Genomic DNA, 13,565 nt, shown 5'->3' on the forward strand with positions numbered 1-13,565 from the left:
ATGATGTAAGAGGAGGCTGCAGAAGTAGGAGAAGGCAGCATGATCCTAACTCCAAAGACCTCTTTGGTCTTACTGGGGTTTTAAACCCCACAGCTGAGGTCAGACAAACCAGCACATGAAAAGTAATATTTTGTAATTAATTTCTTTAAATTAAAATGAAGCCATAAGCATTCCTACAAAAATACTCTCTGTAGTTCATCACTCAATGTAATGGCTTCCACAGCTTTGAGCTGTATGAAAATTTCATCTTACACTTGAAAGAGCAGCAATTAAGAAAGAAATATTGATTTATTACAAAATAAAATGGATACACATTGGAAGGAATGATGAAGATCAGTTTCAAGCTTGTATCAAAAGGATGTATAATGACAATAAATCAGAAGTGCATTACTTTTGTCTTACTACAGTAAGAGCCAGTGTCAAATTTTAGGCATTGAGTTGCTGACTTTGTAAAAACTATGGCTATTGACTATTTCTATAGATAAGAATTTATGTATTCTACATATGGTCACCTCCTGCGCACCTCTGGCCAAAATGAAGGAGATCACAGTTCTGAAATGCAATGAGCTATGCCTGCTGCTGCAGTATGCAGTAGCACTGCAAAGTATCCCCATTTAGAGCAAGAGCAATTATGTGTGTAACAGAAAGAATAAAGATCTTACATCCAAATCACTGACCTGTATTTAGGAATAAAATGCTACTTGCATTTTTAAAAACTTTGTAATCTTTTGGCATAAGATTCTGATTTCCATATGCTTCTAACATTTCAAATTAAAGTATCTTGATTTATACATTCACATGAAAAAAAAAATCCACATTCAAGTAACTGTTTGTTACCCAGTTAAGTTGGTCATAAACAACAGTAATTAGAGCAGCTGTCAGTCCCAGTCCCAATTCAAGAGTTCTAAAGAAGAGATGAGGGATATTTGGGCCTTGAAGAGGTTGTTCTGAGACTGGACATTCAGAGAATTTACAGTATTGTCATTTGTTCTCTGGAAACAGTAGTCTTTCTTCTTCAAAATTGTTATTTCTTTCCGCCTGTAAAACCTGGGACACTAACTTCAGTATTAGTTATTGACCTATGCTTTTGCTGCTGCCTGCAAAGACCATTCTACTAACTGCTAAAGCGTTCAGCTGACATTCTTTACGTCAGCTATATTGGCCAAAGGACACTCTATATAAAACAGCATCTTATCTTACAGAGCTACAGAATATCAAGTTACCTTACCACCACTCTAGCAAAGGTTCACTATTTTGAGAAATCTATACGTTTAGAAACGCTATGTCCAACGAAGACCATACTACACTGCTACAATCTGTGCAACATAATCCCTGTGCAGATTTCTATTCCTTTTTGAATGGGCAAGCCCTTTCTGAATGTAGCTACTTCATGTTATTCTCCAAAACAAGATTTAACAGAAATAAAATTCCTGGATATTTGAAAAACTGGCCCAGACACCATCAGAAAAAAAGACATGCCAACTAACTTGAAGTCCTTCACGCATTTTAACCGGCATTATTTTTTCTACACAACATTCTGTTCATCTATCCAAACTGTTTTACAATTGTTCCTACTGGTACAAACTAGCATTTGTTGTTTCTGGGAATTTAAGAAGTCAAATCACAAATATTTTAATGTTTAAGTGTTTGCAATCTAGTGTTTAAGTGTTCTTTGGTTTTAAGTATCATTTAAGTGTTCCGTAATCTAGTTAACTGCATACTTTCCTGGCATATTTTAAACTATGCAAATTCACAGATTTTTACGTACAATCTTAAAGTTCATATGATCTGACACTGAAATATCTTCACACTTGAGACATTCATGATATTCACAAAGATTTATGACATCATGACTTTGTCATTTACAAGGAAATAAAGCAGATCTGCAAAAAACAGCTGATGTAGAAAAAGTAATGCATGGATTAAGTATGAAACCCTACTTAGGGGAAGACTAACAGTAGCACTGAAAAATGATGATTCAAGTTCCTGTGCTAACACAGCATGAGTTTTGCAAAGGGAAATGTAGGAAATATCACTGTTCTTGTGAATGCAAGCAGTAACTGCGTACTCTAATAGTCATTTCTTCGGTATTTTAGTATGAATGAAGAAAGGTTACATTTTCATAACGCAGATGCATCACTTAGAGTAATCTAAAAATCAAATGGAGTGTTTAATTAACAGTTACAGTACAGTGTCTGAACTCCTTTCACCTCAGGATGAAAGACTGCAAACGAGGAACGGCCCTTTCACACTTCAGATGACTACAGAAAAAAAGGAAGTAAACTAGCTCCAGCAGTGCTGTTAGCCAGCATTTTCTCCTCTCTGTGTAGCCAAGCCCCTTCTGTGCTGAGTTCTAAGGACAGCTGTACTTCCTACAATAATTTGTTTGCATTTCAACTCTAATGTTGATTTGTACAATTCTCGACAAATTGCTTTTGCTCTTTTTTTTTTTATTATCTTATGCTCATTATTGTGCTTTACCACGTGTAATGTATGGAGATGAGATTCCATGTGCAATCTATTCTGTGAGGTGTTTTAATCAATAATCTTGTTCTGCTGATTAAGCAGGGGCTTCTGTTTTGGCAAGATAACATTAGTTTCCCCTGTCATGCTCCAAAAGCTATTGGGAATCTTCAGCAGATCATTAGATATGCTACAATAAAGCTTTGGTACATTCTCTTTTCTTTCTTAAATTACTTCTTCACTGTCCTATCATTCTCCGTCACCGCTGGCACTGCATTATTATTACAGCTCCCCTGAAACTTGCACTAGAGCTATGTCTCCAGGCCACAGGATGCCATTTTCAATTGAAGCTTCTGCTTGAAAATATAAATTAAGAAAATTTCATTATCTCCTGCCAAGGGCCATTATTCACCACTGTTCTAAGGAAGATTAAAAATGCAAAGTCTATGGACTTGAACAAATACTCCAGCATTGAAATGAAAAGCCCAGTGCATCGTGTCTGGACCAGAAAGTGAAATACTAGAATCCAAGAAGCAGATTTTTGAGATTTCAGCATGAGATGGGCCAAAGAGAGGGAAGAGATCATCTTCATGGGTAGGTTCCATATACCACATGAGATACATACAGTTCCTCTCCAAGTAGTTCTTGCAGTTCTGCAAGACATGTACAAAATAATATTCACATCACAATTTACCCGTCAAATGCTTTTGTTTTATATACATAACTTTGGCAAAGATAGCAACATAGAAGAAAAATCACTGCTACTTTGAATAGAGTACAGGTTAATGTCTAACATCCACAGACAGCTTGTCCAGCTGCAGCTTTCTGTGAATGCAGCGTTTCTTTAGGCAAGGTAAAAAATGGCAAATACAGAAAAGTCATGCATACTTCACTTTAAAAAGCTAGAAAAATAAAGACAGTCTAAAGCCCTATTTTAATAGATGAAATTAATGTTTTACAAAATTCTTAAAATATTAGAACATCCACCTGGGTATGTTTTGAAATGTTTAAGTCAGATCTGAAGGTATTTCTCTTTCAGCATATTGATTAAATACTTAAAAGCTAGCACGACGGCATGTTCTTGCGTATTGCCTGCAGCAACCTGCTCAGACACCACTTGCAGCACGTAAACTCTGAGTTACAGCATCACGTACTCCATATGGTCTTCTTGTTCCTTATTCACCCTGTGTGAGTTGTAGTCTGAGTAAAAAGAGATGGGAGTGTGGGATGAATTTGTTTCGTGTATTGACTTTTAACGACAGCATATTTTAAATGGAAAAATTCCTGAACCTCTTTACCCAGAATAAATGGCCATCTTTACACATGTATTCCTAACAGTCTACAACTGCTGTGTGAGATGTGCTTCTGCTTGTGTATGCATATTCACTAGACCTCCACTTCTGTTATTAAACGCAAAGTTACATATGCATGAAGATGTCAAATATTACTTAAATGTTATGTTTTATTAATTTTGCCTTAGAAAGCTTGTACAAAACCGACATATCAAATAGCCAGAGAACAGCGATTTTATGTTAGCAACGTTACATGCATATGCTTGCACACATACATGCAACAGCAGATGAAGCTACTTAAAACAATGCATTTGAATTCCGAGCTTCCAATTCACCTCAGAAGAAATACACTACCACAAACCATTAATGAAGCTAATCATTTAGCAACTAGACATAACCAAAGCCTGAAAAAAAAGGAGCTGCTAAAAAGCCCCTCCCCTCCCCCCCTCACTTGCAGCAGTCTTGGCCAAACAGCACCCATAGCTCCAAAGCAACTACTGCAGCACCAGTGCAACCCTACACAGTCAGGAAGAGTGAATACACACCTCTGTAGGGAGCCAAGATGAATGTGATGGATATGAATTTGCAGCTGTCTTTAAAAAAAAAAAAAATAGGATGCCACAGTGGCAGTTTGCTTATGCATGTGTAAGATTTGTAAAAATTACTTTCAAGTTAGAAGTCAGAATTCCTGAAACTATTACAGGGGAATGAACATGCTAAAGAAAATAAGTACTACTTTTACTTAGCTTGAAGTGAAAACAGATTTAGCGTGCTGTGGTGATACTTTTCATAATTTAAGAATAAAATGAGAGATGAAGAAGCACGTACAAAGGCAGAATTTGGCCATAAGAACTGTGCTTCAACACTGGAAATCTTCCCGTGACCATGAAAGCGGTAAGGTATCAGTTTGAAAAATTCACAAGGGATTTCCTATGCACTTGGAAACATGATCACTAAAGCAATAACCCTGGTGAGTTCAGATAAAATATAGCTGGGAGAAAAAAGCAGCTTAACAAAATTGTTTTTATTTCTTTTTAAATCAAAATATTGATGATTTGTTGAATCTTTGTAATTTCTGAGTAAACATATTATTAAGAAGCTAAATAGTGTACAGTTATTACTGTACAAAAAGGTGCACCATAGTTTTCATTTACCCAATAAATATACAATAACATGAAATCTTGTTTTCTTTTTACAATGTAATCTTGTGGGAATCTAAGGGTACGTGTTAAGGATGAAAACTTGAAGTAGACAATAAAATGCAGCAGAAAATACACAACTCCCACAGGCCTTTTCTTAGGGCTAACCAATCTGATTCACTATCAATGAACACGTATCAGAACTGTATGACAAAGTAATTTAACCAAGTGTTTGTTTCTTGCTTTCAACATTTTCTTACAATTTTAATGAATTTAGTTATGACCCATTTGCATTTTAGTATTTGTGTTCAGTAAGTTCAAAGCAGTCACTTGTTAAAAAGACAGATCTTTTCTCTTATTCCCATTGTAGCTATTACACCAGTGGTAGTTTTTCTTGTTCCAAGTCATTCTTATTTCAGTACTTCCTTATTTGTGTAAAGGCTATTATTATGGAATTGTTATTAACCTGAAACTGCAGCATCAGATAAAATAGAAAAAAAAACAGAAAAAGGAAATGTAGATTCCGGTGGAATGTGCGTCAACTCTTGATTTCTGAAGAGCTTTTGTAATCCCATCTTTCTATCCCTGCTTTCTACCACATATGTGAAAGGCCTACAGGAGCCATCAGAGCCTCTAAGGAGCTGACTGCAAGGCAGGGATAGGAAAAATCAGACAACTAAATCCACAATTAGTTGCGCAAAGTAAATGGAACAATCTGCCAGTGACACTGACTTCTGTCTGGAACGCAACCAAAACCAAAACCTTATAACAACAGAGATACCAACATTTTAGAGAAAATATTTGTGCCTAAGGAAGAAGAACTGTAAGTAAAGTCATATTCATAATCCTGTCATATTATTCATGCACGTATGTTTTGCAAGCAAAATGCAGAAGGGATTAAAGACAGTGTATGTCTTAGTACACAAACTAAGCTAAGCAGATCTGCACTGCTGAAAAGTAATCAGTTCAAAAGACCCAATTAAATGTCTCACAATTTAAGCAAAATAAATAGCCTGAAGCAATGCTTATTTACTAATGAAAACTTGAGTAGTGCAGCATCATAACGTCTGAGCAATTTACACAGATTGTTCACACTGAGCGAACACGAGCGTAGCATCATGCCTTGTGGGTCAAGCAGGTTACATATGAGATAGGTAGGGTTGGGTATGAAAGTACGAGCTTCATGATGCAGCGTTTACTTAGGAGGCACAGTACTAGAGCAGAGCCACAGCAAATCCAAGCACAAATCTTCAAGCATGGTGCCTAACACCCAGCTGCAACAGACTCAGAAGAGAAGAGATTCTCAGGCACAGATCATAGGATAATGGTAAAAGCCCTTTAAAACCTGTTCTTGCAGCATGATAGATCTTTGTTATCCAAGGCTTGATATTCAGCAAATTCATAATGTAGTTAAAAGCTGAATCACTTAAGACAGCTTCTGAATCATTAAATGAATAGCAACTTGAACAATTACACTTTTGAAAATGCATAGCTTTATCCTTCACATCAAATTGTACAGATCTTAAATACATTTCAAAATATCACCTACTTTAATTACTAGAATAAGGTATTTTAAATGATAGAGGTGATTTGTTACTGACATTCTTCTGAAATGTGGAAGTCTTGATACCCCTGTACCAGTCACACTTGCACTGGACCTTCAAGACAGTTCAGCACAAAGCAAGCTTCAATCACTGTGGGTCAGCAAAGCTCTTCTTCATGCAGAAACGTATGCCTGCTGTAACTGCAGCTTAGCCTCCAGGCAAGCAAAACTTACTAATTACAGAACTGAACTGACCACTGAGGCAACATGAGGTCCATTGGTTTACCTTTAAAAAGAGCAGGATGAACACAGTTTCAAATGGGATGTGTGTGTAGGGTTGGGCCCTGACCTTTAACGCAAGTTCCCCCCAAGTAATGAAAAAATATTACAACCTGTATCAATTAGGAGCAATTATTTATAAAAATGCTCACCTACTGCAGTTTGAATATAGAAAAGCCATCACATTTTTAACAAGGGAAATGGGAAATCACTATGGGATGCCCTACTTAGATTAAATTAGCAAGAAACTTGTTATCAGACCATATAAAAGATACACCATAATAAGATGTGACCTTGCAGAACCTTGGAGCCAATCTGATTTTTTTCCCCCTGTAACCCTTCCTAATTATCTGCAAAGTTACAGACCCTTTTGTGGCAGGTTATTTTTCTGTGAATAGTGAGGGGTTTGGGGCTTTTAAATATTTAATTAGTCTTCTGATATGAGAATTGCTGCACATGACAACTGCTTCGATTTTCAAACTGTGTTCATCCTAATTATGTTCAGATTTAGATTGGTCATCCCAAACCTCTCACTCTTGTAATTATTTACTCCTTAAAGATCATTCAGTAGAGAAATATTTTTCACTCTGATGGCTCTTTCTTTCCACAAATGGCTTTTCTGGTCCGTTAATTACCCACTCAGAGGATTAGAGTTTGTAATAACACAAGAGATCCTGCATGTAGGATGAGTTTTACAGAGTGAAAAAAAATAAATTGTTTTTTGTAAACTTGCCTAAGGGAATATCCCCTTTTTGGGTTATAATTTTCATCAGCAGAGGCCATGTGCCACCGCTGCATGTCTACCAACTCCACAGGGCTGGAGAGTGATTTGTTTGCTTGGCTCAACAGAACGTGGAGCAAAGTGCTGAGCAAGAGGCCAAAAGACAACTTGGTTATTTTACAAGATTTATAAAAGTGCAATCTACTAGCAAGATGGTAGGATCCTTCTGCTTATCACTCTTTATCTGGATCTCACGGCTTTAACGTGATATATATTAATCTGATAGCTATTAACAAAATTACAACTTTCCTTATTTCATCTGCTCTTTTTTTTTTTTTTTTTTTTTCCCAGAAATGCTGTCCCTTGGTAGGTCTTTAATCAACTATGTAACAGTGGTATCATTTTCTATTAAAATGTGTCTGAGAGTCCTCACTATAAGTACTTTCTTTTCTTCTGAGAGGAATGTCTGCCACAAAAGCACTGTTATTCATTACCCGCAGTGATGGCTGGATTCAATTATCATGTGGAAAGCTCGCTAGGCTTCCAGGTACAGGACTTCTCCAGCAGAAGCATATCCTTCTGCTCCAGCCTGGGAAGCACAATTCACTTCTTTGTGACTTGAAGGTAAGGGATTAAGTTAAAACTTCCTGTTTTAAACTCAATAGTGCTTAGGGGATTGCATTTGTTTGCTCACTTTTACATCTCCAAAAATCCCGTGGATTGTGTGGCTTTTATTTCTATGTAAGTCAAGCACATTCACCTCTGTAAGAAACCCATCAGAAAATTCAGTGGCTTGACACTGTCAACATACAGATAATCTTTAATTGTGTCAAAAATATTCATAATCTAATCCTTTTATCAAACTGTCTACCACTGAAGGAGTCTCATGTGCCTGAACAATTAAAAACCCCATGTTAGCTATACATAGTACTGTATTACATTTGATGCAAATCCTTTTCTATTGAAATAAGCACTGGGCTGACAGCAGGAAGTGGCTGATAAGAAAGCAACAAGGCATTGCTGATGGCATTCGTGATAACTGAGCACTAACTCATAAGTGTTCTGTCTACAGCACATTACCCAAAGTGCTCCTGTTTTAAATGCGGCTCCAGGAGGTGTTCTTTTGCTATAACTCAGCCACAAAGGCAGCAAAATTATCTAAGAAAGCTGGATATACAAAGTAAATGATGTTTTTCATACTCATCAGTGATTCTGGTGCTAGAATAATACATTTGAAGACAGTATCAGTGCCACTACATCCCAGATGAGAAAACACCTACAGCTTCATAAGTGTAATAGCGGAGCTGACTTCAATGCTCTTAAGAAATTCTGTTAACATGGAAAGGTTATAGGTTTCAAACTGGTTATTGTTACAGTTAAATAACTCAGCCTAAATTCATGTATCATATGGTCATAGAAAATGGAGCACAAAATCTGAGCAATGTTGAACAATAATTTTGGAGTGCTGGAAAAATACATGTATTAAGCTCATTTTAAAACTGCTTTCTTCCATATATATATATATATGCCTATATATGTATATATATGACAAGGAGCATGATACCTGAGAAGCAATGAACAGTCAGGTTAAAGATCACAGCTGGACAGATTACTACTGAGAACAGAGGATAGACATTCTTGTACATACAACAACAAAACACGTATCTTGCAATATGAAACATTATACAGCTCTGTATCATTAAGCAGTAGTAAGACCTTTTCATGTAAGGTGTTAGAACTACACGACTTTGGTCACAGCAACTTGCTCTGTGAAATTATTCTGCTATCTAACTTCTTTGCCAAACATTACAGAACCTAGGATGAGCAGGGGGTGTTGTCTGCATTCTTGAAAAAAAAAAAAATCAAAATTCAAAGGCTCCTGTAGTTACTGTACTTTAGTGAATAACTGAAAAAACACAGTCCTCAGTATTAAACTCATAGTAAAGATTCTATACTGACAGTATACTATGAAAGAGGTTTGATATTGAAGAATTCTGTGTCTTAAGAGCTTTCCCTCCCCATTGATGTGCCTATAGCAGGCTAAAAATGCATCAAATACTGAGTATTCAATCTATGTAACACTCTTAAGACTGCATTAACTTTATCACAGTAACTTGTTTTATAGGCTCAGTTCATCATGACCTATAAAATGTTAGGCTGAAGTGCTTTAAATATCTGCTAACACCATGTGCAAGCCTGGGAGTACAAGCCACTGTGCTGTGAAGCGGCAAAGACGGCGCTCTTCTGAGAAAGTAGCACGCACTCTTATGTCACTGATATAAACAGGGTAAGCATGCTAAATTATGTATGAAACAGGCAGCCCATCTTTATATCCACAGCAGTAATTCTAGCTGAATTCGTTGTTTGATTTTATCTTACCAGAATGATAATAGTTCTTAAGCTTGCTTCTTAAAGATAAAAATTGTCTATCACAATAAATTTAAAAATATACATGTAAACTCATTTCAGTCTTAGTTATTGTATGAAAGAAAAAATTGAATACCTTTTTCATTTGTGGCCATAGAATTTTTGCTAATTATTGTTCTGAATACATAAGAAATAAAATGGAAAGAGGCAAATTATCTGTGTCTTTCAGTAATCATGGACTATTTATTAAGCAATTAGATTGCAATTTCTTTATTAGAGAGATAAAAAAAAAAGAAATGCTTTAAAATACTGTTATTGCTTGTATCTTTGATCCTTAAACTTTTCCATTTCAGCAAGCTCATTAATGTCAAAATGTCATGAATATGACCGCCCCTTTTTAGGCTGCATAGCCTGGGTACATGCATAATCTACGGGATTCAATAAAGTAGTTTTTTTCTTGTTGAATTCAACTAAAAAGCTTAATTGAGCCACAAAGGTCAGAAGGTTCTTTTTATTATAAGTAGGAGATTATTCTGCGGCAGAAAGAAGTTTCCAGAATATGAGATCTGCTCATTTTTATACTACTCTGTGGACACGTTTTAATTTTTAAACCATTGCTACTGTTCTCTTCTGAATAAAAAAGCTTCACTGTAATAATTTTAAAATTCTATTTCCTTGGTGTTACTAATGAACTTTTTACTTTCTTTCCGAGAGCTGGCTTTATGATACTAGCAAGTAGTCATAATTTACTTACGTATATTTAATTCATAATAATCTATCCTAATTTCCGATCTATACTCTGCTCTGCCCATCTTCATGTACCTTTTCCATCTCAGTTCTGTTTACTAAGTGATATTCAACGGATTTCCTATAGTGCAATGAACCTTAACAGGCAGCTTTTAATTGCCTCGCATAGGAAACCACATCACTATTAATTCCACAGCAACAGTATAAAATAAAACTATTGCTTCTCAGACTCTAGAGCAATTAGACCTCTCGGCTATTTGGCTAACTCTGCTTCATGATACCCAGTGCAGTTAATTATATTTTTTGATGTTAATAGTCTCTGTCAGTTTCAAGCATAACTCCTCTTTGATGAATATTTAAATTATATTTGAATAAAAAAATAATCTTGGTTACATTTCATATTCAGCAGTCATCACAGCTTAATAAAGGTCTTTTCGGCAAGGGTTGAGATAAATGGTTATATGAACACATGTAGAAAGTCCTAAATCAACTTATCAGATAACGTGCCTGGTTTGGCTCAGTGTTACAGAGGATATATTGGGGTGGGAGGAATTAATAGGCTTCAATTATTACAGTATTATTCCATATGAACTGTATTTGACACAGAAATAATATATAAGTAAATTAGAATTTTTTAATACTGAAGTTATAAACGCAACTAGAACTGGAACTTCTCAGGGCTAGGCTAGAAATTCAGAAACTATATAAAAAGTCACATAACTTTGTCCAAGATAATATAATATTCAACTACAACTTTGTCCAAGAGAAAGTAATATTCAACTACAAGGTGCTAAAGGTTAAGTAATGCTGTCTATGTCAAATTTTCACAACTGTAAATTTTCAAGAGAGGTAATTAAATAGCAGAAGCATATAATATACGATTAATTGTAGGCTAAACAGTACATACAGCTAGTACAGATCATTTCAGAAATCTGGAAAAAAAAAATGCAAGAAAACCAGTCTGAAGAATCTATTCTGAATCTATTCTATACAGTACTCGAATACACAGCAATATAAAATGCTTAGAAATGTATGTATACACATGTATTTATATTTACTTTAACACATAAAGAGAAGGAAAATGATGAATATGTATGTACCATCTTGCTAGAGAAGATGTATGCTGACTTAAGAGGAGCTTGAATTTTTTTTTGCCAGTAATAAGGAAAATAAAAGCAACTTAAATATATATGGAAATACTAAATAAAATACGAAGCTACACCCCAGCAAAATAATTAATTCAATCTTTTTTTGAACTAAATCTAAATTTTAAATGTCATTAGTTGGTATCAATGATTCTTTTATTGTTTCTTTGTAGCTCATCCAATGCTGTGATTACAGTAATGTGTGTGCTTGCACATGCGTAACATAATTTCCTCTGCAGAAAATAATAAGAGATCACACCACAAAAAGACTAGTAAGTACCACTGAGAGCTATTTTACCTTACCTTACTGCTCAGAACCTCAGAATTTGAGGGTTTGTATTTAATCAACTATGTAATACTACGGTGGAACAACTCCATTAATAAAAAATAAAAAAAAATAAAAATCAAACACTGTTTTTAATGAGCAAACAAGACCTACTACTTTCATATTAAGTATTAATGACCGTGAAAATGAACAATGCTAGATAAGGTTATTCTCAGTCATGGTTGTTCCAGTTTTTTTTCCTGCAGTAAAGCCAAGGACTATGGTATGCATCATGAATATTCTAGGCTCTGTGATTATGCCTACTTCATGAAAATATGCTACGTGTATTACTGCCTTTCTCTGTGTGAGTCATATCTAAGTTTTGAGACTAACACACAGGAAAAAACAAAACAAAACAAAAATCAGTCAGGCCAAGGCCTGGTACTGTGAAATGTGCAGTTCAAAAAATACGGAGCATTTTAAGTTTCTACCGCAGAAAAATGCTGATGGGGGTGTGACAGCTGTACTAAGGACCTATATCTGTTTCAGATGAGCAGAAACCTTTATTTATCAAGGATACTTAAAACAGATACCAAATTTTGATAGCCTTGTATGGTAAATGTTTAGAGAGGCTGCTGTCAGCAAGCTGAAGCTGATACTACTGGCATGCCGAAGCAGAAGGAGAACCTAACAGATGAGATGCGCACAAATACCGTAGCTGCTCTGCAGTGCATGAATTCAGAGATTTTCCCTGCACACATCACCCTATGCTATCCTGTGATCAATACCGGTGTTTCTCTGACACGGAAAGGACAGAAATGCAAGCTCTTAATGATCAGAAATAGCAAAAGTCAAGGTATACCCCTTGCTCTGAGACACTTTCCACAACATAATATCTGTAGCAAAGGGAGGCAATCTTCATCCGCAGAAGGAAAAGCAAGGGAAAAAGCATGAATGGCAGCAGGGGTCAGCAGAGCCTTGTCTGAACCTGGCAGACCCCCAAGAAAACCTGCACCATTACCACAATCACAGGCTTTTTTGAAGGGCTTGCAGGCAGTTTTGAAGGCCAGAGGATCAAATCCTGCCCAAGAAAACTGTCTTAAGTCACATTAAGAAATGCAAGTGGGTGGCATAATACTGTTTAAATGCTTCTTTGTGGAAGTGCTGCCAAAGCTCTAATTCTGTTCTGCAGTGACCCCATTGCTTGTTCTGCTTTCTGCTAGAAAAAATGTGCTGTCTGAGGTGTTGTCCAGGCTGCCTCACTTTGATGAGGGAGATTAATCAGTTATAGCAGAGGTACTACTGTCCCTCCCAGCCAGCAGCTTACTGGCAGATTTTCTGTATTCACTCATGTTAGGGGAGAAATCAAAATTGTTTTCACTTAAAAGAAAACTAAGACAGTATGAGTGTTTCTACTGCAGACTTGACAAGGAGGAAAAAGACAAAATGCTCCAAAGATGTGTTTTCTTCAAACGAGAACTTATTTTGCTTTCTTCCAAAAATGCCTTACTCTCATTTGTTTAAATGATTTTTAAAATTATGTATTTGTTGGACATGTGAATGGATGAAAAAGAACAAATATCCCTGCTCTCCCACTCCTCATG

At 36.0% G+C, this 13,565-nt stretch overlaps 1 protein-coding gene across 10 annotated transcripts in view; it reads right to left on the reverse strand.

The window, feature by feature from the left end:
- The window catches only part of ADGRL2 (adhesion G protein-coupled receptor L2), a 389,339-nt gene that overhangs the window by 53,153 nt on the left and 322,621 nt on the right, over nt 1-13,565 (reverse strand). The window lies entirely within an intron of this gene.

This window comes from Phasianus colchicus, chromosome 9 (genome assembly GCF_987193195.1).
Source record: "Phasianus colchicus chromosome 9, bPhaCol1.hap1.1, whole genome shotgun sequence".
Lineage (NCBI taxonomy): Eukaryota > Metazoa > Chordata > Aves > Galliformes > Phasianidae > Phasianus > Phasianus colchicus.